The sequence below is a fragment of the Macaca thibetana genome, chromosome 1 (genome assembly GCF_024542745.1).
Source record: "Macaca thibetana thibetana isolate TM-01 chromosome 1, ASM2454274v1, whole genome shotgun sequence".
NCBI lineage: Eukaryota > Metazoa > Chordata > Mammalia > Primates > Cercopithecidae > Macaca > Macaca thibetana.
In genome coordinates this window covers 29110306-29137928 of record NC_065578.1, presented here as the reverse complement: position 1 = coordinate 29137928, position 27623 = coordinate 29110306, and the positions used below count along the sequence as shown (strand labels likewise).

Below are 27623 nucleotides of genomic sequence, written 5' to 3'. Positions count from 1 at the left end.
CAAAGCCTTCAGGCTTCCTCATCCCAGTTGAGCCCCTCCCAGCAGAACCACGGATGGTTCCCACCTATGGGCAATGGGCAAGGCATTCAATAATAATGCTGGTTTAAGATGCCATCACCACCAATAATGGTGAACAGCTACTTACTTTCAAGGAAAGAAGAACTTTCCAGAAGCTGAAGCTCTCAGTTTTGAGATGAGCCCAAGTGCCTGACCTGGAAGTGCAGTCTCGTCTTCCCATGCTCCTGGCTGCCAAGTGCAGAGAGCATCTGATACGGTTTGGATTTGTGTCCCCATGCAAATCTCATTCTAATTGTAATTCCCAGTGTTGGAGAAGGGGCCTGGTGGGAGGTGACTGGATCATGGGGGCGAACTTCCCCCTTGCTGTTCTCATGACAGTGAGTGAGTTCTCATGAGATCTGGTGGTTTAAAAGTGTGTGGCACTTTCCCCTTCGCTCTTTCTCTCTCCTGCCCCGCCATGGTAAGACATGTTTACTTCCTCTTTGCCTTCTGTCATGATCATAAGTTTCCTGAGGCCTCCCCGGCCATGCCTCCTGTGCAGCCTGTGGAACTGTGAGTCAATTAAACCTCTTTTCTTTATAAATTTCCCAGTCACAAGTAGTTCTTTTTAGCAATGTGAGAGCGGACTAATACAGCATCCCGGGAGGGAGGGGGAGTCCTGATGGGCAGGTGGAGGCTGCTGAAGCTCCCAGGAGAGAAGTGGAGAAGACTATAGGCATGGGGGGCCCTCTGAGAGCCACAGCAGTGCCTGCCTTGCAGAAGCTTACGTGGCATTGGAACCTCAGCCCCACACTCCAGGGAGCTGCCGGGGCACCAGCCTCCTTCCTCAGCCAGCTCCTGCTGCAGCTGCTCCCTGTGCCAATAGAGCTGGAGGGGGCACTGCTGGTGCTAATATTGCTCAAGAACAATTGCATGTAGTTCTCATTCATGAGTTTCCCTAAAGGCCTGAAATCACGGGAGGCTCTCTGATAGAGGACCCAGCTCAGGCTGGACACACTGAGCTGACTGAGGCCTGGACACAGAGGTTCTGCCCATCACATTGCTGTGTGCCCTTCAGAGAGCCACTGGGTCTCTCTGGGTGACCCTTGGCAATCCCTCACTGGAGTCCCGCTTGGGGCCAGGCCAAGCAGCATGGCCCCTGCCCTCAGGGACTAAAGCAGAGATGTCACGATACTGCTTGGGGGGTGTGGGGTTGGGAGGGTTAATTTGACTCTAGACTTACTGATTCACCTCATTGCAAAAGTTGCCCCATAGCCACCCCTAGGTTGCACTCAGGCCTAGGGTGCGGGCTCTGGGCACAGTGTTTACCCTTAGGTCAGCTCTCTAGCCCAGACCTGAGAAAGAAGGGAGAAACAGGCTCTTGTAGGTGGTCCAGGGCCACTTGGGGGGAGAATTCTGGGGTCCCAGAGTGAGGTCTGAAGAGCGCTACAGTCCTGCTGGGCACTCTTTAGTTGGGGCCCTCCAAAGCAAAGGGGCCTCTGGTGACCTGGTTTAAAGGCAGTTCTGCCCTAAATGTTTGTCATCTCCCTTCCCCAACCCTTACTGTAGCTCCAAGACCCGAACAAGCCCATCCAGTAGGTGCCCTCTCACCAGAACTGCCCACCCTCTAGACCCCTCCTTCAGCTTGTCCCCCACCTCGACCCCTCCCCGCCTCCTCCACCCCCTGCCTGCTGGCTCTGCCCACTGGTCTGCTGGGTTCTGCTGCAAGGGGAGTGCGGCTGATGGAACTTGATGGAATCTAAAAATGAGTTTTCACCGTGTGTCAACCCTTCATCTTGCACTGTGCGACTCTGAGCATTTTATAGCGGGGGAGAACGGAAACAAAAAAAAGAAAGAAAGAAAAACACTTGTGTTTCTTGAGATAAATAGGGAGTGTTGGCAAGGCTGAAGTGTTAAAAACATTTCTTGTCTGCTGTTGACACCATGAATGCTGCCTGATAAGCTTTCCCTTATCTTCCTTGAAGCGTCTCCATGCAGAGAGAGGGCTCCATTGCCCGCCTCCTCCCACCTCCTGTTTTCAGGTTGCAGGACAGGTCAGCTTCTTCCATCCACACAAACAAACCCTGTAACACCTTTCCAGCTCTGCCAGGGGCACTTCATTGGAACCAGAGTTGATTGGTTTTGCAGGTCTTTCTCTCTTGTGGGGAAGGCACACACACATTGGTGAATAAGTGATAGTTCTCACAATGCCCCAGCAGCACCCAATGCTGTCCTCAGCCACCAGCTCTACCGACTTCTCAGAAACATCCTCTTCCTCACCCCAGCATCTTTCTACATCACCAGGTAGAAGATCACCAGCCTTAAGCTAGCTTACCAGGCAAAGGGCCTCGGTGAACACAGGGGCCTGAGATGGTGGTTAGTCCTGTTGTATTAGTCCATTCTCACGCTGCTAATAAATACATAACTAAGAGTGGGTAATTTATAAAAGAAAGAGATTTAATTGACTCACAGTTCCACATGGCTGGGGAGGCTTCACAATCATGGCAGAAGATGAAGGAAGAGCAAAGGGACTTCTTACATGGCGGCGGGCAAGAGAGCTTGTGCAGAGGAACTCCCATTTATAAAACCATCGGATCTCACGAGACTTACTCACTACCACGAGAGGAGTATGGGGGAAACTGTCCCCATGAATCAATTATCTCCATCTGGCCCCGCCCTTGACATGTGGGGATTATTACAATTCCAGGTGAGATTTGGGTGGGGACACGGCCAAACCATATCACCTGGAGTGTAGGGAACTTGACCCCCACTGCAGAATCTGAGCCACCTGGCTCCTGCCCTGAAATTCACAGGAGCAGAACTTGGGTTCGTGGTGGGTGCCCTCATTGAAGGGTAGTGATGTAGGGTGGTTAAGGGTGCAGGCTCTTGGTTTAAATTCTGGCTCAGCTATTTCCTTGCTGTGCCACCTTGGGCAGGTCGTTTCATCCCCTTGAGTCTCAGTTTTCTTGTCATGAGACATGGATAAGAATTTGAAGATTAGGTGAAAAAATGCCTGGAATATGACTAACACAGTACCTGAGACATAGTAGGCATTTGATATGTGTCTGCTCTCATCAATTAGTATTCATAGTGATGCAACTGAGTGACACAGAGGCTCTCTAGGGCTTGATCCCGAACCTCCAGGGAGCATAGGTCACCCCACTCCCACCTCCATGCCCTTCGGCAGGCTCAGGGATGGACACCTTGATGGCCACTTTTTGCAGGCAGAAGCTGCATGCAGGATGAATATGGATGAGCCGGGGCCCAGCTCACAGGAGGCCAGGCTGACCCAGTGCATTTCAGGAATGGCCTGTGTGATTGTCCCTAAAGAATCAGAAGGAGCATGGGCTGAGCATGGTGTGAGGTGGGGCCACATCTCCTGCCAGGAGAGGGCTGGGGTGACCTCTGCTGCTCTCTCATCCTTCTGGGTGCTTAGAGGGAGAAAAAGGAGACTGGATGGAACTGGAAGATTCTGTTCTTACCCACATAGGTTCCATGAGTGACACATCCTCAAAGTTCACCTTACAATTTGCAGATGAGGACACTGGGGGTTAGAGGGGTCAGTTCGATCCCCAGTGATCCCCCAGTGAGTGAGTTAGCTACAGTGTTGTGCATCCTGAACAACTCCCAGGCTAGGACTCCTCCACTACCATCCGTCTGCAGGAGGTGACCCAAAGCCCCTTCCCCTGGGCAGGGATCCTCCAGTGTGCCCATTGGCCATCTTCTTGAAGCCCCATCATTTTTCTTGTCTTCAAAGCCTTTCCACCAAATATGCATATGTCCCCTCCACCTGCCCCAGGGCTCAAAGTCCCTGAGAGTCCTTCTTTGGAGGTAGCTTTGTAGGAATGTTGAAGTATCTTCTACTTTAAAAATGGGAGTGGAGACTGGGAAATATGCCAGCATTGGTTTCTTCAACTGCTCCCACTTGTCTTGGCCACCATAATCTTTTTCTCCACTTGCCTTGGACCCTCCCCCAACCAAATTACAGGGATATCAGTGCCAAAGGTGATTTGCGCTGAGATTATTGACAAGTGGCTTCCCCACTGTGCAGACGTTGAGCTTAGAATGAATCAGAGTGTATATGATGAAGAGAAAGAAGGAGGATTTGCAAGTAACTGTGTGTGGGTTTATATTTACATAATTCCTTTGAGTTTTAGATTTTCCTCTTCTTTATGGGTTTGTGGGTGAATTTTATGTCTTAGCTGATCTTGCAAGTCAGTAAATAATGCATAGCACAGGTTTCAGCTCAGACAAACCCAGGTTTGCATCCCAGCTCTCCTATGAACCCCCTACATGGCACTGTGCCTCAGTATCCTGATCCCCAGAAGAGGCTAATCAGCATGCACTCCACAGGGCTGTTGAGAGGATTTGATGGGATATGCATTAGTTATCTGTTGTAGTATAACAAATTGCCCCCCAAATTTAGTGGCTTAAAACAATACATATTTATTATCTCACAGTTTCTGTGGGGCAGAAATCTGGGCACAACTTAGCTGAATCCTGTGCTTCAGTGGCTCTCACAGGTTGCAATCCAAATATCAGCTTAGGCTGGGATGGCACCTGAAGGCTCGACTGGGGAAGGATCTGTTTCCAAGCTCCTGCACTTGTTGGCAGGACTCAGTTCCTAGAGGGCTGATAGGCTGTAGGCCTCAGTTCCTGGCTGGCTCTTGGCTGGAGGCTGCTTCAGTTCCCTGCCACAGGGGTGTCTCCCACATAGCAACTTGCTTCACCAAAGCCCAGAACACAAGAAGGCAATATAAATAATCAGCTGGCAAGGCAGAAGCCACAGTCTTTTGTAACCAAATCATGGAAGTGACATCCTGTCACCTTGTTGAAGAAATAAGTTGCAGGTCCTGCTTACTGTGTCATCCCAGGAGGCTGGGATCTTTCAGGCCATCCCAGGCTTCCTCCCATCGGATAATTCATTATAGTGCTTAACACAGAAATTACCTGGCCTCCCACTACATCCCATTCAGCCTCTCCCCATCCTGCCCTTCACCACTGCTCATTCTTACACTCAGCAGCAGTTTTACTCAGCAGCAGTTTGTTGACACCTGCTCTGGGTCAGACCGTGGGTTGGACACTGGGAACAAGAAGACTCGGGCCCAAGCAGCCCCAGTCTATGGGGAGGTAGGAAGTCACAGTAATATCATCCCCCAGGCCACTCAACCCTCCTCTGCCCACTGTGAATTCCACTCAGCCCTCTTGGCAGAATGCAGAAGGACATGACACCCTGGTTCCCAGAGAGCTAGATCATTCTGAGGCCCCCCTCCTCTCTCTCCCCACCTCTGCTTGAACTTTCTTTAAGAACCATAAAATAAAACTTGTTTATGCCAGGGCTTTGGTGCTGGGAATGCAGGCAGATGGCACCAAATTAGCAGCCTGGCAGACACAGAAGGTTCTGAACACAATCAGCTGGAATGGACCAGATCTTCCCCCATCTCTGAGCCCAGTGTGGAGGCAGCCCTGGGAACCCTTCCCCTCTCCCCTCCTGACCAGGCATCCTGTCAGTCAGAGGCTCAGAGAGAGGAATGCAGGGGCCTCAGGAGGAGGCCCAGGGTGACAGGGCATCGTCAATCACCACCGCAGAGGGGCAGAGACAGGCATGCTGTCCAGAGGCTCACAGTCCCCTTCACAGTGCAGGGCCAGTGCTGGGCAGGGGCTGCCCAGCCAGGGATGACTTGGCCCAGCCCCACTGCATCTAGGTGGGGTGACCATGTAGCTCTGGCCAGTGGAATGTGAGTGGAAATGATGTGGACCTCTCTGGCCGAAGTGATTAATCATCTGGGCACCTGCTCCTCACTCACTTCCCTTTCCTTGATTCCCTGGAGGCCATGCATGTTGATGACATCATCTCAGATCAAGGAATCTGGATCCCTGCATCATCACTCAGAAGAGGCATGCCCCTGGGAGGACATGCCCCAGGCCAGCAGCAGCCACTTGGGCTTTGCCTGGGAGAGAAATAAACTCTTCCTGGGTGAAGCCACGGGCATGTAGGGGCTGTTTGTTATGCACTTCACCATCCTGACTGATACAGCCCAGCCCCACTCCTCGTCCCTCCACCCAGCAGGATCGGGCTCCTCTATGTGCCAGACTCTGTGCTAAGGATGGGGACATACTGTGACTGAGACCCACAAGGTCTTTGCCATCACGAAGCTCTTGACTGCAGAAGCAGCCAAGCAAAATGAGCAACATGAACAACCAAATAATTCCATGCTGTGAAAAGGACCAGGAGGGAAAAGAGATGATGATGAGAAACCAATGCCAGATTTGGGGAGGTTGTGGTTGGCGGGAGGGAAACTTGAGAGGGAGACCGGGAAGTGTCCAGGGAAGGAAGGAGCTATAGGGCAGAGGAGGTTCCTACAGAGAGGACAGAGACACAGGCCCCACGAGGCCTGGCCACTCCCAGCTTTATGCAAATTACTTCCCTCCATCCTTATGATAATTGGGACAAGGGGTTGTTACTGTCCCCATTTTACAGAGGAGGGAGCTGTGACCCCAGAGAGGTGGGGTGATGGGACCAAGTCACAGAGCCAGGAAGTGTGATTGTCTTAGGTTTAGAAAGAAGGGAAGGAAGGAAAGAAGAGTTAGGGAGAGAGAACAGGGAGAAGGAAAGAAAGAGAGGGGCCTTGCTTCCTAGGCACAGCATGAGGGAAGGAGACAGAGAAGAAAATTGCAAATTCGGAGGTTGTGAGAGGTGAGGGAAGCAGAAACACTAGAACAATAAAAATGGTCACACTGTGACCTATGACATCTCCCATGTGGAGATGTGTCTGTGAGTGTCAAAGTCCCCGTGGCAATTGCTGGGTCCCTCTGGGGAGAGGCAGGCCCGGTTGTCCCTGCAGCCCTTCTGCAGGCCTCTGACAGCTCTGTCTCCCCCACCGGCTGGACCAGGGCTCCTCACACTTTAAAGTGGCCACCCGCCACCTCAGGTGCATGTTAAGTGCAGAGTCAGGCTCATTTGACCTCCGGGGTGGGGCACAAGAGCCTACATCTCCCCACTGATGTGGATGCTGCTGTCACCTTCTGGGGCAGCAAGGACCTAGAATGGAGGGCAGCTTGGATTGAGCCCAGCTGGCCTGACGTCCTAGCCTGGCTCTCACCCTTCCAGTCCAGAGGATGGGCAGTCTAGATGACTTCCAGGAAGAGGATGGGGCCCCACCCTAAAGATGGCCCGAGGCCAGGGAGGAGCAAGAAAGGAAGGGAGAGACTCCCACTGTCCAGGTCCTCTGGGTGTTGAGTGACTCGTCCGAGGTCACACTCTGGATGGAGCAGCCACCCAAACCCAGCCTCAGGTCAGGACCTCTGCTCTTTTGCCCAGGCAGAGGTACTGGAAACAATGTCTCTCTGACCCATGGAATCGGGTTGGATGTGGCTCAGCATGAGACAGGTCCCGGGAGAAATGTTTCATTCCAGAAAGCTTCTGAAAGCAAACTCTGAGTAGCTCTCAGATCTACCCGCAGTACGAAGTGATTTGTTCCTGATTAAGCGAAATGTCATAGGTCACAGTGTGACCATTTTTAATGTTCCAGTGTTTCTGCTTCCCTCACCTCTCCCAACCTCTGAATTTGCAATTTTCTTCTCTGTCTCCTTCCCTCATGCTGTGCCTAGGAAGCAAGGCCCCTCTCTTTCTTTCCTTCTCCCTGTTCTCTCTCCCTAACTCTGCTTTCCTTCCTTCCCTTCTTTCTTCCATCCATCCAGTATTTTAGATTCTGCTTTGTGCCCTGCAGTGTTCTAGACCCCAGGAAGCCACAGTCCCTGAGATGCACGCGGCTCTGCACTGCCCTCCTGAAACCTTCAGTCATCCGGGAAGACAGAGGTGATTAAGATGGGACCCTGGCCTGCCCTATGGAGACTGGCTCTCTCACAGGACCCTGGGAGTGGACAGTGGCACATAAATCATCAGTGACAATCGAGAGTCCCTCCCCCTGCCCCCAGCCAGGATGCAGCAAAAGCACAAAGTGTGTGGGCAGGAGAGGGAAAGGGCACTAACTCTGCATATCAGGGAGGGCTTCCTGGAGGAGACACCTGAACTGACTGTTAAAGAATGAATGGGTATGACCAGTAGAAAGACAATGCCAGGGCAGAATATGTCAAGAGGATTCTCTTCCAAGGTTGTTTACTGAGTGGGTGGATGGATAAATGGGAGAATTAATGAATGAATGAGTTTAATTCAGATTCACCTTTTGTCAACAGAGCTGAGCCTAATGTCCAAGCTCTGACACTTGCTCAGGTGGCCCTCTGCCCCTCTGGGAGAGAAAGACCCTTCTTCTCCAGCTGCCAGAGTCCTCACTAGGGCTTCAGGGTCTTCCTTAACCCTAGGAGTCTCCTGCTCAGGACCCTGGAAGCCCAAGGTTCTCCCAGTCCTGGGTTTCTCTGTCTGTAGTTTGCTCACAGCTTTCAAGAAGCAGCACAGACCTGGGCATAAAACTCGCCCATGTCCCCTTGATAACTCCGTGGCCTTGAGCAAGCCACTGCACCTCTCTGAACTTCAGTGCTCTCATCTGGAGAGTAGGTTGATTATAATGGTGCCTACCCCAGTAGCCTACCCATCTTTGCAGATGACTTCCCCTATGAAGAGGAGGCGTTTCTTTACTACTCCCTCAGTATGCACGGTCCTGTGACTTGTTTTGACCAATAGAATATGTTGCATGTGAAGGTGTCGATTTGAAGCCTGCACCTCAAGGGACTCCCCCATTTGGAAATCTGACATCTCTGTTTAAACAAGCTGAGGCCAGCTTGCTGGATAATCAAAGCCTACACAAGGCCCTCAGATAGGTGAGAAAGCCAGCCAACATCAGCAAAGCCAACACACAGATGAGCTAACAGCTGACTTCAGAAGATGGAGAGAGCTTGGCCAGTGCAGCAAAATCGTCCAGCCCACCCGAAGAGTTGGGAACTAAATCAGTACCCATTGATTGAAGCTACTCGCTCTTATGGTTGCAGCACGCCATCACTGCGGCAATGTATAACTGGAATGTACTCCAAAGGGTTATTGTGAAGACGAAGTAAATCAGTAGATAGAGGGGCTTAGAGCCCGTGCCTGGTACCCAGGAGGCTCTAAATGGGAATTGCTAGGGTTATTGCTTCAGAAGTGCCTGCCCTCAGGTGGAGCTTGTCCTTGTCATCAAAGTGAAGGTCTGGATGAATGGCTTCCTCCCTGCTCACGATGGAGCTCTCACATGTCACTACCAGCCTGGACACCAGGACATTGTTACTTAGTAGCTCTCGGGGAAATATCTTCACTTCTCTGATATTATATTTGCCATGTCCAAAGCGGGGAAGGGGATGCCAACCTTGCAGGGTTGCTGGGAGCCTCCTGTTGTGTGATCAGCCAAGTTGAGCCTGCTCAGGGTCCTGCTCTGGGAAATACTGACCCGTGATGCAAAATGAATTGCTGTGGGAGCCCACCTTGAAGGGCACCATCTGGGGGGGGTGCACAGGGAAGGAGGGGGAGACAGGCTTGGGTGACTCTCAGTCCTGGAGGGCCTGACTCTGTCCTGTGTCCTTTCCTCAAGTCCCCTTGATTTACATGGGGTGATTGGTTCATATCCAGACATCCCTGGCTGGTCTTTTCTCTCTCACCCAATAAAAGCTGATTATCACAGCAGCCCAGACATTTCTCAGGGAGCTGCTTTCCTGAAACATTGGGGAAATACCTGTCCTTCCCCTTGTAAGAGCCTTGTGGACAGTGACTTTGTTGTTCTTATTCATCCTGGCACCTCCTCACTGAATACGGGGTCAGGCAGATAGTTGTTGCTCAATAATCACGTGTCAAATAGCTAAATGAATGCTACACAGATGCCGACACTCATCATTCCCATCCCCTCTGTCCTGGAAGCTGTCCTTCTCCCTCCAGGATGAGCCGCAATGCTCCTACCTTCAGATCACACTGTCCAACACTGTCTCCATCATGGTCCCCTGTGCTGTGGCCTAAGGGTTGATTTGGAAACACAGATCTGATCACATCAACCTTGCTTCCTCTTTGCCCTCCACTGTCTCCTTGCTGTTGGGATGAAGACCCAAATCCTTAAAGTGGCATTTGAGACCCTTGCACAGTCCTGGGTCTTGCTCCCTCTGCAGGCTCCCACCCACTCCTTGCCTTTCAGCCACGTAGGCCTTGAACTTCTTTGTGGCTGCCAAGAGCCCTCCAGCCGCTGGGCCTTTTCACATGCTATTGCCTGGTCTGAACACTCTCCCCGAGCTCCAAGCTCACCTGATAACTCTGCTTCATTCTTCAGATGGTAGCCGGGGGCCACATCCTCAGGGACGCCCTCCCGGCCTGCCTTGAAATCGCCTCGTCACGTGCTCTCACGCACCCTGAGCCTCTTGTTTGGAGCACCTATCATTTTATGCTGCTTTGTGTGATTCTGGATTAGATGAGTCTCTGTCTCCTCTAGACTGAGCTCCAGGAGGGACCGTGCTGGTTTTGCTTACATTGATTCCCCTAATACAGTGGCTGTCCCATAGTAGGTGGTCCACACATGTGTTATGTAAAGAATGGTGACACTGCAGCTTTCAGAGTCCCTCCAAGGGCGGGCAATATGACTCAGACAGATGGCTGGTACTAGGGTCAGGCAAGAGAGGCACCTAGGCCACAATATTTAGGGAGGCATTTAGCCATCTCCAAACCGCTGGTGCCAGCCTCAGTTTCTGCATTTCATTGACATCACCAAATGCCAGCCACAGGGAGTGAGGGTAGACTACAGGAAAAAGACTTGAGATTTCAAAGTGCCGGCTCAGCTTCCTGGGCCTACATCTGGAAAGCTGATCTGTGCAGAGGACGGATGCATCTCCCACGCACACAGGCATCTGGCTCCCAAAATAGTCTCAAGAATACCCCTCGGCAGCTGAGCTGATGTGTATTTTCATACCCGCCTGATGTTGTTTTGCTTCTGCAGGCTCATTACAGGAACAGGAAAGAGAAATGGACTAATTGTCCCACTTGTGGACATAATGGGGGGATTCTTACCTTTGCAGGCTGCTGCTCACATGGGGAATTTGCAATGGAAATCTCAGGGCCCTTTGGTTACACAGTTCTCAGCTGATGAGGCGCTTTGCAGCAATTGTCTGTGTGGCTGGTGGGGCTGACTGGCTGATGGAATGTGGTCTAATGGCCTCATCAGAGGCTCTTGTGAGACCACGGTCCCCCTTACAGAAGAGGGGCAAGGGTGCCGCTCCCATTCCGGCGCACCTGGGCCGGGAACCAAAGGAACAGGAAGTTCCCAGGAGCTCCTGCTCTACCCGCCACACCACCTGCTACCTGGGAGCTGCCTCCCATCCTGCCTGGATGCAGCTCCACCTACTTTGAGGAGAGGGTCTTGGGGAGCCTGCCCCAGGAAGACCTTGACCCTCCTTGTGGAGAAATCCAGGCCCAGAGTCCTAAAGATTTGGGAGCAGCAAACTGGGCTGTGCCTCCCTCCCTGTATGCTCTTCCTCTTCAGTGTGTTCTTCAGGGCCCAGATTGGGCTCCCCCTCCTTCAGGAAGCCCTCCCTGATGCCTCCAGCCCATGCTGGCCTCTTCCTTTCCTAACTCCTGACCCAAGCTCTGCAGGGCAGTGTAGGGATGGGGAGACGCATGGACCTTAGTGGTAGAGACTTGAGTTTGAGCCTCCTCTGGCCTCCCAGACTGTTTGATCTTGGGCGAATCAGTTGACTTCTCTGAGACTCCATTTCCTCCAGGTAGAATGATGTATCTGAATTCACTCCCTCACACAAGCACGCATGCATGCATTCTGTGGTAACGGAAATTAAGGTATAGTTTTGTTAAGGCACAGTGGGAATGTGAGGAATGATGTTCTGGCTCAGCTCCCCTCCTGGGACCCCTGCCCTCGGTGTCCTCGGCAGAGTGCCCACCCTTCTGGGCCTCCTGGGACCCACCTGATGACACATGTTCGGGAAGCTTGCCCCCTGGAAGAATGTGGGGATTCTGGGATCTCTGCTCCCCTGGGGAGATACCAGGCAGTCCCCTCTCAGCCTCCTCCTGAGAGCCCAGGATGCAGTGGATGGAGCACTGGCCTGGGAGTCACAGGGCTCTGGCTTCAGACCCTGCTTTTCCCCACTGCAGCCCCCTAGGCGGGCCACAGCCCACCTGTCAGTCCCTGTGTCTGTGCTTCTACGGTGGGGCTAATAATGCTCAGGTACTGCCTATGGATTGCACATTGACCGTGTGCCAGTCACAAAGCTGAATTCTTATCCCAGTGATTCCTCACCTCAGTCCTGTGAGCTGGGTCACTGTGCAGATGAGAAACCCCAGCCCCAAGGAGGAGACATGGTTTGCCCAAGATCACACAGCCAGTAAATGGCAGAGTATCAAAATCCCACATGTACTCCATAAATACATACAAATATTACGAATCAATATAAAATTTAAGACAAAGAGCCAGGATTTCAGTGCTGCCTCCTCCAATAGGCTCATCCATGCTGTGTGGACACGTTGTGAACTGTAAAGCTCGGTGGATGTGTGCGGAGTTACTGTTACTGTCCTTCTACCCGAGTGTCCACTGGCCAGGGAAACAGGGTCCCAGACCTCATCTCTGCAGCTGTGAGCCCATTTCCAGTATCTCCTGGGGTTGGTGTTTCTGCACAGAAACACAACCACCTCCCTGAGCCCTGCCGTCCTCCTCCAAGGGCCCAGTGGGCAGACGCTGCTGCTGCCATGGGGAAGCAGCTGATTGTTCAGTAAGTTTTAATTTCCAGAGCCATGGTGCCCATTAGGCTGTCTGCAGCTTGTGTGCGGTGGGTGGGAAGCAGAGAGGGAGAAATGGCCAGGCTTATTCATATTTTTTCCTTGATTGCCCAAATGTTTACTTGGCATCTATTGTATGTCAGGTACTATGTTTTCTGGTGGTGGCTACAGAGCAGAATTGGGACTCATTCATTGGTTTACGAGTGACAGAAACACATTGCAAACTGACCCAAACAAAAAGAATTGCACTGGCTTATGAAACCGAAACATCTGGGAGACTGCCGGCTTCGAGTCAGCCTTGATCCAGGGGCTCAAGCAGTTGTACCTAGTCTGTGCAGGCCGGTGTACAGTAGAAAGCAAAACAGACAAGGGTCTGTGTCTTCTGAGGCTCACGTTCTATCTGTCCTGACCATCTCTCTTTTTTTGATTTTACTCCATCTTTCAGAGATTTGTCTATCTGTGTCGGCTTTCTTTTAGACAGCCTCCTCCTGCAATGGGCACCTGCACTGCCAGTCTTATATTCTACCAGCTTAGCAACCATAAGGAAAGGAAAGAAAGAGCCTCTTTCATGCTATTTTCGCAAGTCCAAGGGCAAACTCTGATTGGATGAACCTGGAACGCATGCCCATCTCTGAGTCAATCACTAAATTCAGTGGAATGGAAGTCACTGATTGGCCAGGCCTGAGTCACGTGTTTATCCTTAGAGCCAGTGGTGCAGGGCTGGGCTCTGTCCTGGTCAAAGAACCTAGACAAAGAGTATGTGGTAGGCAAGAGGCACAGTTTCCAAAGGAAAAGTTAAAGAATGTTAGACGTGGTGAGAGGATCGTGAGCAGGTAAACACAATGTTATTGCACAGAGTGAACCTAATTCCTGCCTCTTGCTTGGCAGCTGGGCTGGGATGGCCAAACTCAACTGGACTTATGTGGGTGACCCTGAGGAACCTCCACAATCGGAGGGCGATGATGCACCTGCAGTCTAGCACCGCCCCTGGACTCCGACCTCCTGGCTCAGGTGACCATACCTGCCTTCAGTCCACCCCAGCTGACCCAGCCCCCATCTGAGGGGTGAGGGTGGGCAGAGCTGTCCTGATGCTGCTGGGCCCACAGAGCACATGTTGGCTCAACTACTCCCTGGCTGTGAGACCCTGAGTAAGTTTCCCAACTTCTCTGAGTTTCAGTGTCCTCGTCTGTAAAATGGGAATGATCAAACAGACTTTGTAGCAGGGAGCGTTGCTGTGAAAGCTAATGACAACACCTGTGACTCAGCACACACTAGGCACTGACTGAGTAGAGCTGTCGACAGCAGGTGCTCATGGAATGGCAGCCATTGCTGTGACCTCTTGTCTGGTGCTTTGCAGGTGGGTGATGTGTGTTGCTGACGGGTCTGCCTCTGCCATCTGACCATGACCTCCTCAAGCAAAGGAACATGAGCGATCTTTCTCTGAGGCCAGAGCCCTGCCCACGGCCTGGCCCTCCAGGATGGATCTGCTGAGTCATTGGAAACTGCCTTTGGGAGGATGAAGGACAGGGAGGGAGCTTCGTGGTCATTGTCCAAACAGCAGCCAGACCCTGAACCTCTCTTGGTCGTCTATTCACAGTGCACGTGTCTCAGCAGGACACAAGTTTCTTGGCAGCAGAGGGGAGTTATTTAAAGTCCCTGTTAAAACAGCTGAACCTTGATAGAACAGAGCAGTTGTCAGCGCTGGGACCCCAGAGGTGCCTGAGGAGGGTAGGACACATGGGCAGAATTTATTCCCAGCTTTTCAGAGACACTTTGCTTATATTGTGCTCAGGGTGTGAAGATGCCAACTGGCCCCAGTGGCGTGAAAGGGCAGCCTTGCGCTCACAGCAGGTAGGCCTTTGTGAGTGACACTTCTGTCTTGGGGATGTGGGCGGCCTTATCTGACTTTTCCTTTAATCTCTTCTTAGAAGTTTGCAGAGAGCTGGGCTGTGAACTGTAGAAATGTGAGGAGATGCTGTTTTGGCAAAAGCAAAAAATAGACATCACCAGCAGCCACTGGATTAATCTGTCCGACCAGCATAGACACCTACTGTGTGCTGGGCCCTGGTCTTACTGCTTTACAAAGAGCTCCGGAGACGGAGGCTGGTGCATAGGAGACTCCCGATAATTCTTAGCTGTACTGTAATCATGATGACGATGACAATGACAATAGATACTGGTGATGGTGACACTTGCTCCCCCATTCCCACATCCAGTCTCCCGTCATCAGGTGTCAGCGCCTCCTTACTGGTCCATGTCCCCCAAGGCTCCGTCACCAAGGAGGGGCTTCTTTCTTTCTCACTGGCTTAGTTGATCCTGTGACCCACGTATCAGAGGAGGGGGACATTCGCTTTGGTCAGGACTTCACCTTGCTCAGCTCACACTGGGAACTAAAGCTCCCCGGTCCAGGCCAGCGCTGACCAGTATGAGCTTGTGTCTTTTGGTTTCTGGTTGTGGTGCTCACGGTTCATAATCTGACCAAGGCTGATTCTCCTTTCTCACCTCCCGAGGAGAGACCATCATAACAGACCTAGCACCATTTTCCTGTGGCTATCTGGGCACAGTTTTCCTATACAGACTTATGAATTCTTGGACCACCAAAGGAGGGAGGAACGAGGGGATCATCTGGTCCAACCCCCTCACGGTACAGCTGGTGAAACTGAGGCCCACTGTGGGTACATGATCTGTCAGGATCATACAGTACATTGGTGGCAGTGCAGGGGCCAGGACTCACTCTTCTGTCCTGCAGCCAATCCTTTCCCAGCTCTACCTTAGCCCACACGGATTTTAGGCCTGGAGTGCTGGCTGGGCCCAGTATTTCAAGTCTAGGACAGACAAGGGAGGGGCAAATTTAAGTATAAGTTGTCTTAGCCTTTTTGGGATTGCTATAACAAAATACCATAAATCGAGTAGTTGATCAACAACAGAAATGTAATTGTCACAGTTCTGGAGGCTGAAACATCCAGGATCAAAGTGCTGGCAGGTTTGGCATCTAGTGGGGGACAGCTTTCTGGTAGAGATGGCACCTTCTTGCCGTGTCCTGACATGGCTGAAGGGAAGGGACGAGGGAGCTGTCTGGGGTCCCTTTGATAAGAGAGGTAGATGGGGCCGGGCACAGTGGCTCACGCCTGTAATCCCAACACTTTGAGAAGTTGAGGCAGGTGGATCACCTGAGGTAGGGAGTTCGAGACCAACCTGGCCAACATAGTGAAACCCCATCTTTACTAAAAATACAAAAATTAGGCAGGTGTGTTAGTATGCACCTGTAATCCCAGCTACTTGGGAGACTGAGGCACGAGAATAGCTTGAACCCAGGAAGCAGAGGCTGCAGAGAACCGAGATCATGCCTCTGCACTCTAGCCTGGGAAATAGAGCAAGACTCTGTCTCAAAAAAAAAAAAAAAAAAAAAAAAAGAGAGAGAGAGATGGATGGCTGTGAGGCTGTCACTGTGGAGGCCATGTCATAATGGGCTGAAGTGTTTTCAGTGGAGGGGAAACGGGGGTGGGGCTGGCAGGGGCTCCCATGGCACGAACCCCATTCATGAGCACCATCTCCACGACTTAGTCACCTCTCAAAGGCCCCACCTTCTAATACCATCATCTTGGGTGGTGAGATTTCAACATGTGGTTTTGGGGGGACACAAACATTCAGACCACAGTAGGAGGTGTGAACCTCAGTGGAGAGCAGGAAAATTAAATTTTGTTAATAAAGGCCTCACACTAGGCCCCTTATGCTCTGAAGGGGCCAGTGAATGAGTTTCTCCAGTCGTGACTGGGGCCAATGAACAGACTTACCCCAATGAATGCCATGGCAGTCTGGGATGAAATTGTGATGGAAGGGCTGGGCACAGTGACTCATGCCTCTAATCCCAACACTTTGGGAGGTCATGGCAGCAGGATTGCTTGAGGCCAGGAGTTCGAGGCCAGCCTGAGCAACATAGCAAAATCTCCATCTCTACAAAAAATAAAAAAGTTAGTAGGGTGTGATGGTGCATACCTGTGGTCCCAGCTACTTGGGAGGCGAGAGTGGGAGAATCACTTGAACCTAGGACTTCACGGCTGCAGTAAGCTGCGATTGCACCACTGCACTCCAGCCTGGGCTACAGAATGAGACCCTGTCTCTAAAAAAATAAATATATAAAATGAAAGAAATTGTGATGGGCTCATGATTAAATGAGAAGAATAAGGTCACTGTAGCTGTAACTGTCAGTGTCAAGTAGCCATGTGTCCTTTGTTGGAAAGGCCATTTACCATGAAATGTGTTGTTTTTACTTTTGGTTCGACTTTCCCTTTTTAATGAAAGGATTGTGAGAGTCAGGTTTTAGTTGCTGCCCTGGAACTTTCTTTCTTTCTGGTTTTTTTTTTTTTTTTTTAGACAGAGTCTCACTCTGTTGCCCAGGCTGGAGTGCAGTGGCGTGATCTTGGCTCACTGCAACCTCCGCCTCCCGGGTTCAAGCAATTCTCTGCCTCAGCCTCCTGAGTAGCTGGGATTACAGGTGCATGCCACCGCAGCCAGCTATTTTTTGTGTTTTTAGTAGAGATGGGGTTTCACCATCTTGGCCAGGCTAGTCTTGAACTCCTGACCTCATGATCCATCTGCCTCGGCCTCCCAAAGTGCTGGGATTACAGGCGTGAGCCACCGCTCCTGGCCCTGCTCTACAACTTTCTTTGCAACCTCTGGAGAGTTTTCATAACGCAAGACATCTCTAAGTGTTCAGGACACTGTGTTTTGCATGTAATGTTCCTTAAACGTATTCAGCCATTGTTCTCAAAACACCAGTTACCATCACCCAGAACTTGTGTTCTCCTGCGCCCAGTTTGGGAAATGCCAGCCTTTAAAAATCAGCATGATCGGTGAATGAACATTCGCAGAATTGGCTGGGCTTTCCTGAGCGCCTGCACCCAGTGTCAGGAGGTGTGGGCCTGCGAGCACGTGCCTACTGTGTCCCTCTGTCCTACGTGGTAGTAAATCTTCCTGCAGAGGCACAGTGATTTTGTAGTCTCATCTCCCAGATCCCAACTCACCCAAATCTCTGAAGATGAACCAAGTGGGCAGGGGAAACAATATCCCAAGAGATCCATGGGTTTGCCAAGTTGCTCTTAGTAATTCACATGTTATCAATTTCATAAGAATGTTTCTCATGCATCCGTGCTGCAGGTCATGGGATCAGGATCTTGTGCCTGGAATTTTAGGGAGACACGAATCTCACCAGTGTCTCTGGAACTCCTGTTCCAGGGGTCTCTGAGGCTGGGTTTTGTGACAGGTTTGGTGATCACATCATCAAGGAGGTTGAGTTGCCCCCACCGTTTCACATGAGAATTGGTCTAAGCTCCTCCCAACCCTGGGTCGTCTGGCCTTCCATCACCGCCCCTCAGTGAGCACCCTCTACTCTCTGGATGAAGAGCAGCCATATGACTGGCCCCGTGGGACCTGACCATGCCAACCTCTCTGGCTTCACCCTGGCCCTTGCCCCATTGGTCACCAGGCTCCAGCCACCCAGGTCTCCACACAGTTCCTCCTGAAAAAGAATCATGCTTCTTCTCACCTCTAGACCTTTGCATATGCTGGTCCTTGACCTGATGTTCCTTTTTCCCATCTCTCCCAACACTTTATCTACAACACTCTCTCCTTTTGTATCACCACTGAAAAGCCACTTTCTTCCTTCCTCTCCTGCCCCTGACATGAGGGGACACAGACCCCTTGATGAAGTAGTCAAATCTGTTCTTCATTGTTTGGTGTCTGTCTTCCTCCTAGAATGTAAGTTTCCTGAAGGCAGAAATTGCTTCTGTCTTGTTTGCCCGCTGCCTTCTCAGTGTTAAGCCAGGGCCTGACATACAACAGATGCTCAAGGAAGTGTTTGTTGAATAAACACAGGAAAGAATGAGTGAGTGAATGAGTTACCTCTATCGGCTCCATCGCTGACAATTTCCAGAGCTCTGTAGGATTTGTAAAGATTCAAACCTCTAAAGAACACGGTCCCAGCCATGGGACCCCCTGCCTGTCTGTCCCTTGTCTTCCCTCCTCTCCTCGCCCTCACACCTCCACCAGTTCATCATGGCCCAGCCCATCCTCAGCAGTCAATCCTCAGAGGATGTTGCAGGGAGTCCTTCGTATACACAGAAGTACAACTCCTTCCTCCCTGGACCCCTGGACCTTTCTAGGCTAGAAGAGCAAATGTTCATCTCCTGCACTCCTTCCCACGCACATCATCCACTTAAAGAAAAAGGAGACCAGTTCGGGATTCAACTTAGAGCCAGCGGTTGTGGGGCGAGTGGGTAGGAACTTTTATTAACACTAACTGAGCATTTACTAAGTGTCAGGCACTATTCTAAACCCAGTAAAGGTTTCAAATCACGTAACCCTCTAGAAAACTCTATAAAGTATAAACTATAACTTCCCCTTTATTCATGGGGAACCTGAAGCACAGAGCTGTTCAAGAAGTCGTCCAACGTTCTCCAGGTAGTAGTTGGTGCAGTGGCCATTTGGACGTGGGCTTCGGGGCCAGGCTCCTGAGCACCACATTGCAGGGCTTCTTCATGCTGCTTACAATGGTGTCACCAACGACTGAGCCAGGTGACTCTTTTCCTGGGCCTTTAGGCATATGCAGAGGGCAGGACTCAGTGCCTCGTGCTTAGCAACAGGAAGTCAGGGTTAGGCGTGACTGTCCGAGAGCGGGCAGTATGAGGAGGATCTGGCATTTAGGGGGATGGTGGAGACAGCCTCGGAGGGTTGGTCAACACCAGAGCAGCAGGTCAGGGGCCACAGAAAGGAGTGGCAAGCCAGGGAGATCTCCGGAACCCCAGGCAGAGGCATCTGTCTTTTTTGTTTTTTTGGTGCCACGGTCCCCTGCATTTGACCTAGCCTTCTGGAATGTCAGTGGCACGTCACAGCCTCCTCTTTGTGGTCCTGCAGGAAACGGAGGAGGCTGGTAGGTTTCCTAGCCTGGGGCAATGTGGGGCAGAGAAAGGCCAGTGGTTGTAGGAGGCCAGACAGAGAGGGTTTGGAGGATTCAGGTGAGAGCTGGACTTAGGGGCAGCAGGTGCTAAGACAATGGCCACTCCTAGACATCCTCAGCCAGGAACCCCATATCTCAGGGGTTTGAGGCTGAGGGCCTGTGTTGTGCACATGAAAGCCTGGGCCCCTCAGGAAGCCTTTGGCCCCGAGGACATGGGAGCTCTGCCCTGCATGTACACAAGCTTCTCTTCCAGCCCCACCTCTGGCCTCCCCTCCCTCAGCAGCCTCATCCAGGGAAGCGGGAATCGACTCCCCCAGTCGCAGTTTTATTTTCATCCATCTCCAGTGGGATATTTGCCCAGCGAATGAAAACACTTGTATTCATCAGAAACTTGGGAGCCGAAACGAATGTTTCCATTTATCTGTCTTCCAGTGCCTCACAGAGCCCCAGGAGGGGCAGAGCTCAGAGGCTGGAGGAATCTTGGCCATAAGAGGGCGATCTTGTATCAGCAAAATGATGCTGTGCGAGGTTCCGGAGTGTGCCTTTTCTGGACCCAATCCACCTCCCCCCTGCCACTCCCATCCCCATGGAGATCCCGATTTTTAGGATGACTTCACTGTGGAGTCCAGGCCACCGGGGACAGGAGGACGAATTTGATGAGGCTTCACAAGCCACTCTGCTTATTATTATTATTATTTTCTGATTATTTTTGTGGAGGGAATGGATCGGACCCTGACTCATTCTGTCAGCTCGGACCTTCTCAGTGAAGCTCTTGCCAATCATTGAGTGATCAATGTGTTTAAAAAAAAAAATCTCACCCAGGACAAGCCACGGACTCGGAGAAAATATTTGCCACATATGTATCTGATGAATATATGCCCAGAGCACATAAATAACCCTCAAAACTCAACCATAATAAAACCAAGACCCCAATTATGACAGATTTTCTCTGAGCAGACACATCACCAATGATGAGCTGGGATGAGAAGTAAGCACATGTAAAGATGCTCAACATCATTAGTCATTGGGATGGACAAAATAAAACCACAGCGGGGTGTCACTTCAGCTGCCCAGGATAAAAGGGCAACTGACTGCACCAGGGGCTGGGGGTCCAGGAGTGACTGGGACTCTTTTCAGGAATGCAGAGTGCAAAGCCACGTTGGGAAACAGCTTGGCAGTTTCTTAGAAAGTTGAACACACGCCACCATATGATCTGGTCATTCTCCTCCAAAGTGTTTACCCTTGAGAGAAGAAGACATATGTCCATGCACACATTCATGCACAAATGTCCCTAGCAGCTTTATTTATAGCCACAAACTGGAAATGATCCAAATACTCATCAACAGGTGAATGGAGGAACAAAACGTGATTCATCCATACAATGAACATTCTTCAGCAATAAAAAGAAAGGAAATGTTGATACATATCACACAGAGGAATCTCAGTGTAATTATGTGGAATGAAAGAAGCCAGAGAAGTAAGAGAGCACAGTGTACGATTCTAGCAGACACAATTCTAGAAAATGAAAACTAACTGATAGTCATGGAAAGCAGATGAATTTTCGTCTGGGGCAGAGGAGGCAGGTATGGTGGTGAGTGACGGGAGCAGGGATGACCGAGGGGCAGAGGAACTCATCCGGGGGTGACGGGTATATGTATGTCTGTTACCTGGACTGTGACGGGGATTTCACGAGTATGTACATGTGTCAAACTCATCAAATCGGTGTGTTAAATATATACAGTTTATTGTTGTAACACAATAAAGCTTTAAAAAAATTTTTAAAGGTTACTACATCGTGGAGTCCTGAGAGCTTTGAAAGATTAATGTGTCTTGCTCTGTGAAAAAGTGCATGATTGGTCCCCAATTTCCCATCCCCTCTCATGCAACCACCCTTTTCCGTGTAACTTTTCGGTGCTGTGGGTGGGCAACATGTCCTGTCCCTTGGCAGAAAGCAGATGGTTCCCCCATATGACTTGCTTCGGGCAATGGGATGTCGGCAGACGTGACGCTACCGTGACGCACTTGGGCTGGCTCTTGCATCTTGCCACTGCTGTGAGAACGTGGCTGGACAGCCTTCTGAAGGATGAGAGACACACGGAGCAGAGCCAGGTTTCTCCCGTCACCCCATCCAAATTCAGCTACATCAGCCAAGGTCAGCCAACATCAGCCAGCAACCAGGGAACCCCCCAGACATGTAAGTGAGTCCAGCCAAGAGCAGCAGGGCTGCCTAGCCAACCTATAGCTGACCCCAGAGGAGCGAGCAATAAATGTGTTCTGACGTTAGCCAGTGAGGTTCTTTGGGTTTTGTTAGGTAGTTTTATTGTAAGAATAGGTAACTGATTCAGGCCCTATTAGAACAAACAGTCTGGGGCTATCTGGGAAGACTTCCTGGAGGAGGTAAAGCAAATTGTTTTTGTTTTTGTTGTTGTTAAGTACGTATTTTATTTTACTTATTTTTTTAATTGTTTCGTTTTTGTTGTTGTTATGTATTTTATGTACTTATTATTTTTCAATTTTTTTATTTCCATAGGTTATTAGGGAACAGGTGGTGTTTAGTTACATGGGTAAGTTCTTTAGTGGTGATTTGTGAGATTTTGGTGCACCCATCACCCAAGCAGTATACACTGCACCCAATTTGTAGTCTTTTATCCCTCACCCCCCTTCCAAACTTTCCCCCTGAGTTCCCAAAGTCCATTGTGTCATTCTTATACCTTTGCATCCTCATAGCTGAGCTCCCACTTGAGTTTTAGTAGTGAGTGTGAAGTGGCCAGAGGGATAACAATGGGAGGGCCAAAGAGAAGGGTGTGCAAGAGTCCATAGGCTTGAGAGAACTTAGTTCAGGAAGCTGGGACCATCACTCAGTGTGGTCAGAACCAAGGGTGGTCCCTGGAGGGGAATGAGATGGAGAGAGAAATCTGCCCTCATCTCGAGGGTCTTGAATGTGAGGCTAAGGCAGTTTTAGAAAATAGGAAGCCATAGCAGGTTTTCAGTGAGGCTGGCCTTCTAGAATGATCATTCACGTGGCCAGGGCAGAGGGTGGATTAGAGCCAGCAAGAGTTGAAGCTGAGGCTACAGTGCAGGTGAGCGAGGATGGTGGCCTAGACCCGGGCTGGGATGGAGACCCTGTGAGAGCCATTTGAGGGACAGTGACCCCAGAGGGGTTCCATGTGGCTGGTGCCTCCGTTACAGAATTTTCCCCATTCCCACCTTGTCTCAACTGGGCCATAGAACTCGTGGCCTGGGTCAAACACACCCCTCACTGTGGTCAATTAATTTCATCTGGCCATCAATTTGTAAAGATTTAGTAATCATTAAGAGCTGGACAATATCTTGTAAGGCTCCAAGTGCAGAGGGCGCAATGGACTTCACAGGATGCTTGCAAGGTTATTGTATTGATAAGAACCCTGATTTACCTCCTGTGTTATTGTGCATTACATGTGATTAAATGCATCCTTTCATAATCAATCCACATTTAATTACCATTATAGATTGATTAAATGGGAAGGATGCACTCGGGTGGCATTAAGGAGGAGGTTTGTAAGAAGGTGCAGTTGACATCAATGAATGGGGCTTCAGTTTCCTACTTGCCGCCCTGTTAACTCCCGCAAGCTTTGCAGGAGCTTTGTAGACAGGAGAGGGTTGCAAGTTACTGGACTGTTACCTTCTAGCTATGTCTGTGGCTTCAGGCAATTCACAAAACCTCTGTGGGTTGCAGTTTCCTCTTCCTTAAAATGAGGGTAGTAATATCAACAGCAAAAAAGCACGAGCTAGTTCTTTCCTTTCAGACCCGCTGGGAGATAGTCTCCCTCCTACCTTGTCCCCAACCCAGCCTGTAGCCTCTGCAGACAAAAGGCTCTTCTCAGTCCCTGGGGCAAGAAATAGGAACTCTATTCCCTCTTCTGGGCTCCCTGTGGCCCAATCACAAGTCACACCTTGTAGAGAGTGCAGGACTAGTGCCCTGTATCAAAAACCTGCCTGGAAGACTTAGCTCTTCTACGTATAAAATAATCTCCAAAGATTCATCATCATCTAATATTTATTCTGGAGACTGGAGCATGCAGATAAGGTGAGTGTGCGATGGCAGAAATGCAGAAATAATTGACAGTGTCTAAGCCACAAGGTGCCACACTCACATGGTGTGTTGTGGGCTTGGCTGGGGGACCCGGGAAGAGGAGAAAACCCACTCTAAGATGATGGCGTCTTCTGATGGGAGTTTCCCCAGTGACAGAGGCCGCTTCTGAGAACAGCAGCATTTTAGAACCTCACAGTCATCAAAACCTAGAATCTTGTAGCATTGAGTCTTAGAATCTTTTTTTTTTTTTTTTTTTTTTTTGAGACGGAGTCTTACTCTGTTGCCCAGGCTGGAGTGCAGTGGCCGGATCTCAGCTCACTGCAAGCTCCGCCTCCCGGGTTTACGCCATTCTCCTGCCTCAGCCTCCCGAGTAGCTGGGACTACAGGCGCCCACCACCTCGCCCGGCTAGTTTTTTGTATTTTTTAGTAGAGACGGGGTTTCACTGTGTTAGCCAGGATGGTCTCGATCTCCTGACCTCATGATCCGCCCGTCTCGGCCTCCCAAAGTGCTGGGATTACAGGCTTGAGCCACCGCGCCCGGCCGAATCTTGACTTTAATAAGATCTCAAACTATAAAACTGAGAGTCAAATGTCAGCATCAAAGGATATCAGAATTTCAGGGGCCTCAACCATAGTCTTGTCCAAACACCCAAACAGCATCCAAGTCATTCCAACATGTGGGGGCAAAGCCCTCCAGGCAGAGGCCAGAGCAAGTGCAGAGGCCCTGAGGCAGGAGTGTGTGGGATGCGTTTGAGGAAGAGAAAGACCTTGTTTGACCTCCCTGGACTGCTAAGAGCATGAGACTTTGGGGCACATCAGGAATAAGGAGAGGATGCTCCCCACAGGGCTGGGCAATTTGAGAGCAGGTGCACAGTACACAGTGGGAGATGATTAAAAGCCTGCGACATTCAGTTCAGGGCCCCACATGGTCAGAGAGATCCTGACATTGGGAGAGACGCTGGGTGTGAGGAGCCTGGCTGGGAGCCAGGTCGGGGAGGGTAGGGAAAAGTCCTGGGGTGTTTCCTTTTGGAGAAAAGAAGGGGGTGCCTTACAGGGGCCGTCAGTGTAAGGTTTGGGCTGCACATGGAGGCCCCAGGTGTTGCCGCAGATCGTAAGGAGGTGGGTCTGGCCAAGTGGATGGGAGGATTGCCAAGTCACACAGACCCAAACTCAAGGCCAGGCAAGGTCAAGGATCCTCCCGTGTGGCCCTGGGCCATAGGGGGCGCCAATAGAGTAGAGGACAGCCTGACGAAGGGGCTCAGGATTGCTCAGGATTTGCTTCTGTGACACATGAACGAGCTCAGAGGGTACCAGCCAGAGGCTGGGGCAATACCAGCATCCTGGGGATGATTTGAAGGACAGTGCTCATCTCAATCCGGACATTCTGCGAGGCTCCATTCTGGCCAGTAACCTCAGGGTCATGCTGCAGAGAAACACCAAGGGAGGCAGAGGTGGGAGGGCTGAGGGGTGGGGGAGCATGGAGTCAGGAGAGGGTCACCTAGCAACTTGCTTACGTGGGCCTCTAGAGGATTCAGAGAACACTAATAAATGTCCACTAACTAAGCACCTCACCTACTGTGTGCCAGTTTATGAATGCATCCACTTGCAATTTTTCATACTTACTATGTGCCTGGCCCCATGCTGTGACTTGAAGACAGTTGGGATTGAGACAGATGAGGTCCATACCTTCATGGGCCTGTTGCTTGGGTGAAGTAGATGGAGGTAAAAACCCTTCAATAAACAAACAGTGAAACAATGATAGAATGAGGTGCGTGCCATAAAGAAAACCAGAAAGGGCCAAGATAGAACTGTGCCTCCTCACTCAATCCTCCAAAGCATCCGGTATTTGCAAGATCCTATTATAAGTCCATTTTACAGCTGAGAAATCTGAGGCCCAGAGAGGTGAGTAACTTGTTCCAGGCCCGTGGCTGGAAAGCAGCAGAGCCAGGATCTAAGTCTGCAACCAGCAAACACAACAGACTGGCTGGTCAGCCCCACCTCAAGTCTCTCCCTAAGTTCATGGTGTTGTCAGTGGTGTTGGGAACCCGCCGTCCACCACAGGGACCACAGAGCCGGCGCTGCCCTGTGCAAAAGGGGCTTTAGAGTCAGGGGAACCTGGGTCTGAATTCTGCCTTCTTCACTTGCTTGCTGTATGATTCTGACTGTGTTTATTGCATTTCCCTGTGTCTCAGTTTCCTCCTCTGTAAAATGGGAATGATGACCTCTATCTTGGAAGGCTATTGCAGGGATCAAATATGAGAAAGATGTAAAGTGTTTCTAGTCAGTGTTGAAAATGCTCTTCAGACACATAGGGCAGGGGTGTTAAAAAATGTGCTTCATGTATTTGAAAAAGGCCTATGTTCCCCTCTCTCTCTCTCATCGCTTTCAGAAGCTCTTTCCTTAGCCACACATGGGGTGGAAAGAACGCCTTGTCCAGAAGCCGGAGGACACTGAGGCTCTAAACTCCTGTTGTGTGGGCTGCAGCAGGCCACTGCTCTTCTCTGACCATCAGTTTCTTCGTCTGTAAAACTGGAACATGGTGCCCCACTGGAAGGCTATTGTGAGGGCTGGACGTGGCAATGTAAATTGAGGGCCAAGTGTGGAGCTAGCACAGAGTGGACACTAAAATACACCAGGCTGTTTTATTTGGCAAAAGGGCTTCAGTTCTCTCTTTTAAACTCATACACTCTTTTTGGCTTCTAAATATGCAGTGGGGCAGGAAGAGCAATGAGTCTGGAAACCAGAGATTCTCGTACCTCAATTATCTCCTCTCTCTCGGCTTTGCATTGTACCTTGGGTGAGCCATTGCACCTCCCTGACCCTCCGTGTCTTCATGTATAAGACAGAAAAAAATTATGTTTACTCCTAAACCATAATGTTTGGCAAGACCCAGTGAACCTCACAAAGCACCCCCAAAAGGCAGACAGGATGAAGAGTTCTCCCTGTTGAGCTGTGTGAGCTGCCCAGATTGATATGCCTAGAAGGCACCCCATTTGGAAGTAAACACAGGCTCCATTTAAGGATGCACGGAAGACTGGTACACTTTATTCCCGAACACATTTATGTAAAATTAATTGCATCACCTGTTCTCTGCGTCTTTTAATTGCAAAACCAATTAACTTTAAAATGCTCAGCACAGTGTGGCCAAGGGAAGGAAAGGCAAAGACCAGGCTGGCTTTGCAAACTCTGTGCCACTTGTAGTGGCCACAGTGGCCCTAGGAAGTCCCAGCCATTCCCATCTGCTGGCCGAGGGCCTGTGGGAGGCTGGGAGACTCTAGGAGATGAGCAAGACCCTCAGAGTCTGGGGCTGGAAACCTCCTAGCACAAGTGAGCTGGGTGGCCATGGGCCAAGTGATGGAGTGGACATTCCCCGGTGGTGGCCAGAAGGACCCAATATAAACTACCCCTCCACTCAGCACCCCCATTCCCCTTACCCTGCATTTTGTTCCCCTCTGCCCTTTTCACTGCCCGACTGGCTGTGTAGCTATTTGTTTATCATTTTTCTCCTCAGTAAAATGTTGACTCCACAAAGACATGTCTATTGCACCTACTGCTGCGTGTCTGGGGCCTAGAACAGTGCCTGGCACATAGTAGGTGCTCAGACGAATGAATGAATGAATGAACTAATAGACTTAAGCTCATTGTGAGAGGGGATTTTCATAAAATCAAAATGGTCCCTGGTGGGATGAATGGTCTTAAGGCAGCCATTTGTGAGCCCTTAGGTTGAGGGAACACAGGCACGGGCTGAGGGGTTAGATTTGTTCTTAAAACCTTTTACCCAGCCCCACGTATGCACCCCTTTCTGTCTGCTCTGCCCAGAGATTTTAGGCTCCTCTCTCTCAGGGGAAGGGAGTGATTTGGTATCAATCAACCATGAGCTCAGCTCATGTTTCTTAACTAGCTAGTTAACA

The 27623-nt window shown here is 50.5% G+C and overlaps 1 protein-coding gene and 1 long non-coding RNA gene across 2 annotated transcripts in view; one reads left to right on the top strand and one right to left on the bottom strand.

Moving 5' to 3' along the window:
- ZCCHC17 (zinc finger CCHC-type containing 17) overlaps window positions 1–27623 on the bottom strand; it is a 1254002-nt gene that overhangs the window by 1214708 nt on the left and 11671 nt on the right. The window lies entirely within an intron of this gene.
- On the top strand, window positions 21696–26156 carry LOC126958514 (uncharacterized). Its single transcript, XR_007727208.1, has 4 exons — window positions 21696–21834; window positions 22171–22204; window positions 23688–23706; window positions 26102–26156. It is a non-coding gene; the product is annotated as an uncharacterized LOC126958514 (long non-coding RNA).